At 44.4% G+C, this 5,135-nt stretch overlaps 1 pseudogene; it reads right to left on the minus strand.

Annotated features, from left to right (window-relative positions):
* Positions 1 to 3,759: 3,759 nt before the first annotated feature.
* On the minus strand, positions 3,760 to 4,775 carry LOC109388829 (heterogeneous nuclear ribonucleoprotein A1-like; annotated as a pseudogene).
* Between the last annotated feature and the right edge of the window lie 360 nt (positions 4,776 to 5,135).

Here is a 5,135-nt window from a genome sequence, read left to right on the forward strand (position 1 = left end):
GTAGGTTGATTACCTCCATTCATTTAGTTCTTTTTCTGTAGTTTCTGCTGTTCTTTTATTTGGGACATGTTTTCCTGGTTCCTCATTTTGGCTGCCTCTCTGTGTTTGCTTCTGTATATTATGTAGCTCTCCTATGTGTCTCAGTATTTGCTGGGTGACTTTATGTAGTAGGTGTCTTGTGTGGTCTAGTGGTGCAATATCCCTGATCACCTGTGCTGTGTGTTTCAGGAGTGTTCCTTGTGTGTGTTGTGTGTATTCTCCTGTTGTAATTGAGCCTTGATTGCTTTTAGTGCATCAGTGAGTGGGATTGACTCTCAGGCTGACAGTCTGTGAGGATTGGCTACACCCATTGTATATGAACTGGTGTGTGGAGGCTGACCCCTCAGATGGGGAGTCACCCCTGTGGGCTCTTGTGCCTGTTAAGATTACCCTTTGGGTGTGCCACTTGTGCAGCTAACTGAGTAGTGCACTGGTGTGGCCTTAAGCCGATCCCAGGATGTATTGTTTCTGGTGTCTCTTGGGAAGGGCTTCCATGAAGGCCAATTTCAGCCTTTCCTGTGACCAGCCTGGGGCTACCAGGTGTGAAGCCACAAAGCTGTATGTAGTTGGTTGCAACCTGTGTTAGACCTGGATGTATGAGGGTGTGGCCTTGCTGTGAACCAAAGCAGGCTGCCACCATTTTGGGCCTGGGGCAGCTTAGCAAAAGGCCCAGGACCCCCCCTAAGCCTGCTGCCACCTGTTGGCTATCCGTAAGGATCAGCTGTTGAAAGAGCCTCCTTAGGTGAGTGGGCTGGGCTGGTTGACCTAATGTTGAGAGTGTCCCCAGGGATGCAGCACCTAGCTGGTTGGAGTGGATTCCCAGGGAGTCATGAGGCGTGGCCAGTGGTTTTTACAAAATTAATGCAGATTCAATTCTTGCATGAATGCCAGCCTATGATCACTTTGTGAAATGCCCTGACAACACCATGGCAAGCCACTGCTCTCCTCAGGCCCACACATCCCAGAGAGTCTGAGAGTCGCTCAAGAGATACTACAGCTCAAGTTGTGGCTGATTGTCCACCACCGAAAGTTTCCCAGGCTGCCACGGGCCATCGCTGCTGTAAAAGTCTTCTACAGCTTATGGAGTGGGGATGGCTGCCCAGGAGCCAAGAGTGACTGAGGAGATGCAGCACTAGCTTGGCAGAGCCGGGGCCTTGGGCATCATCAAGGCGGTGCACACCTGCGGATTTTATCAGACCAATGCAGTCTCAGATTTTGCCCTTTGGGGGAGGGTTCTACATAGAAAAGATGATGCCCTCCTGTAGGCTACACGTGAAGCGGGCTCCACACAGAGGCAATGATGGCTGTCCCTCTAGCCCTCGTTCCTAAGCCACACAACCCAGTCTTTCCCCATATATCTCTGGTACTTCTTGAGTTGCCTCCCCTCCACCAGAGCCTAGGTGAGTGTTTACAAGTGAGTGAGTCTATGCACAGGCCCTTTAAGAGGATGTCTGGGTTTCTAGCCACTTTCCATTTCACCAGGATGGATGGGCAGAATCCTCACTACTTTTCATTGCCAGATGTTGTGGGGACTCCTCCTCTTGGCATAGGATCCCTGGGCTGGTGAACCCGGTGTGGGGCTGGGACCTCTCCCTCTTCAGGGGGACCTCTGCCACTGAGATGCCTCTCCTGGCGTTCAACCACTACCTGTGGATTTGAGGTCAGTCCATTTTGTGTCTCTGTCCTTCCTACCAGTCTCGATGTGGCCTCTTTCTTTTTTTCTTTTTCTTTTTTTTTTTTTTTTGTGATCTTGTGGAACTGAAGAATGGAGACACGAACCAGAGAGGTAAAGTTGCAGAAAAGGACAGTTTATTAGAAGAAAAAATACATTTCAAAGAAGCAGAAGTGGGCCTGAACAGTACAGAATGGCTTAAGGGCCGTTATTAGAAGAGAAAGTACACTCCAAAGAGTTTGGAGCGGTCCGAGCAAAAGAAGGCGCTCAAAAAAAAGCTGGCCTCTTCTATATATCCTTAGTTCTAGGGCTTCTGTTTAGCTAGTCTTCAGATTATTCTTGAAGTTGATTGTTCTAATTTTGATGTGATCCTGGCAAGCAACAGGCATAGCATTGACCTAATCTGCTGTTTTGGACCATCCATCTGTTAGTTGATTTTTAAAAAAAAATCTATATTTTTTTATTTATCTTCATCATTTCTTCACATACTTCTGCTTTTTATAAAAATAACTTTTCTTATTCTGGGACTTTTATTAGACATTGCCATTTTGTCTTTTCCTCAAATTTCTCTACTTCTTTTTTAATGTGTCTTTCTGCAGATAATGGCAATGATTTCAAACAACTTCTGATGCAAGTGAAAAAAAAAAAGTGCCAAAGCGGAGAGCTTCATTTGACCATCAAGACAAAAATCATGACTACAGAGGAAATACACAACTTTAAGATAAACAGTGAAGACAATAAATTGCTAAATATTTTGCTTACTTTGGTTCAGTCATCAATTCAAATGGAGACTGTAGCCAAGAAGTGAAGAGAAGGTTGAGACTCAGAAGAGCAGCAATGGAAGAATTAGGAAAAATCATCAAGAGGGAAGATATGTCTTTAGAGACCAAGGCTAAGATCATCCACACACTCATATTCCCAATTACTATGTATGGATACATAAGTTGGACAATGAAGAAGGCTCACAGGAAAAAAATTTATTCATTTGAAAAACGGTGTTGGAGGACAGCTCTACAGAAACCCTGGACCAGCAGAAAGATGAATCAGTCCTAGAGAAAATTAAGCCTGAAACTTGCTGAAAGCACAAATGACAAAACTGAAGTTGTCCTTCTTTGGGCACATCATGAGAAGGCAGGGAAGAGACAATAATAGCTGGGAAAAATAGAAGGCAGCAGGAAAAAGGGAAGACCAAATATGAGATGGATTGACTCCATAGAACAGCAGTTCTCAACCTGTGGGTCGCGACCCCTTTGGGGGTCGAACGACCTTTTCACAGGGGTTGCCGGGTACTCGTATGTGGGCGTATCTCCATGTGGGCCTGGAGACGGATAGAGGAGCGGTGTCTTGGTTCCTAAGACTATCGAAAATATGTGTTTTCTGATGGTCTTAGGAAACCCCTGTGAAAGGCTGAGAACCGCTGCCATAGAAGAAGCCATAGGCATGAGTCTACAGGAGTTAAGAAGGGCTGGTGAGGACAGGACATTGTGCACATCACTCATTCATAGTCACTGGAGTCAGAGCCAACTCAATGGAATGCAACACAAATCCTTTCCTTGTTGCCTGCTGGGAAAGTTTCTCTATCTAATTTTGCTAATTCTTACTTCTGTTATTTTTTTCTATCTGTTGTGTTCTTTATTTCAATTTTTATGTATTTCATATTCAACTTTTCTATGCTTTTTTTTTAAAAAGACGTTTATTCAGTGTCATGATCAGACTATTATTGGGTTGTCGGGAAAGTCATGACATATTTTTTTCTATGTTTTTCGTTGCAAAAATCCATCATGACTTTTCTGAGAACCCAATACATTTAGCAATCAACATCATGGGTGCAAAAAACTACATTAAAACCCTTTGTCAGAATGCTTTAGACTTTCCACAGAATAGAAGCTAAAATAACCTGTTATACAAATAGTCACAAATACAGTTCTTGAGTTTTTTGCCCATATACATGAGTATTGTCTAGAAAATGTCTTCTTTGTAGCAGCTAGGCCCTGCCACCACTGTGCTTGGCTGAGTTCACAAATCTGTTGCAACCTATAGCTTCTCTGTCATTTCTCTGGCTCTCCTCTCCTGCTAAGCTTTGTTTCCTGGCAGTGATTAAAACCTTCTGCCACTGCCATAGCTACTGCTGCTGCTGCTGAAACTGCCAAAGCCACCTTGGTTTTGTGGCTTGGCAAAGTATTAGCTTCCACCACCACTGGGACCAGAGCTTCTGCCTCCCAAGTTTTCTCCTTTCATGGGTCCAAAGTTTGAAGATTGATTGTTGTAATTGCCAAAATCATTGTAGCTTCTGCCACCTCCAAAACTGCTTCCATCATTACCAAATCCATTATAGCCATCCCCACTGCCACCATATTCTCTACCACCACGACTGCCACAAAAGCCACCTCGACCCTGGAAGTTTCCTCCATTGACCAAAGTTATCATTCACACCAAAACCACCTCCTAGACCACTACTGAAATTTCCAAAACCATTTCGACCTCTTTGACTGATTGAAGCACTAGCCATCTCTTGCTTAGATAAGGCTTTTCTTACTTCACAGTTGTGGCCATTCACAGCATGGTATTTCTGAATGACAATCTTACCTACAGAGTCATGGTCATCAACGGTTACGAAAGCAAAGCCTCTCTTCTTGCCACCACCTTGGTTAGTCATGATTTCAATCACTTCAATTTCCCCATACTGTTCAAAATAATCTCTTAGGTGATGTTCCTCAGTGTCTTCTTTAATACCACCAACAAAAATCCTTTTCACAGTTAAGTGGGCACCAGGTCTTTGAGAATCGTCTCTTGAGACAGCCCTCTTTGGTTCTACAACTCTTCTATCCACCTTGTGTGGCCTTGCATTCATGGCTGCAACCACCTCCTCCACAGTGGCACAGGTGACAAACCCAAAGCCTCTGGAGCACCTGGTGTTTGGGTCTCTCATCACCACACAGTCTGTGAGCGTTCCCCATTACTCAAAATGGCTCCTCAGATGCTCATCAGTTGTTTTAAAGCTCAAACCTCTGATGAAGAGCTTCCACAGCTGTTCAGGCTCTTTGGGAGACTCTGACTTAGACATGACGACCGCGGGAAGGGAGATTTTAACGATGCTTATTTGGCGGCATCCACCAACAGAAAGGCTTTCTATGGTTTTTTTTCTTATGACATTTAATTCTTACTTTTTGGCTCTAATATGATCAGCTATTTCCTTATGTATATGTATAATGCATATTTTAAATTCTTGGTCCATTTGTTTCTATTCTGCTTTACGTAGTATGTATTGTTTAGCTTACTGTTTCTTAGTTAAGAAACTTCTTCTCAGGGCCGGCGGAATGGCTCAGTTGGTTAAGAGCTGGCTCAAGAGTGTGAGCTCTGAGCAACAGCGGCTCGAGCCCGGCCCGAGCTGAGCAGCCGCTGAGCTGCCAACAGGTGGCAGGAT

Source organism: Hipposideros armiger, unplaced genomic scaffold (assembly GCF_001890085.2).
Source record: "Hipposideros armiger isolate ML-2016 unplaced genomic scaffold, ASM189008v1 scaffold_209, whole genome shotgun sequence".
In the NCBI taxonomy this organism is placed as follows: domain Eukaryota; kingdom Metazoa; phylum Chordata; class Mammalia; order Chiroptera; family Hipposideridae; genus Hipposideros; species Hipposideros armiger.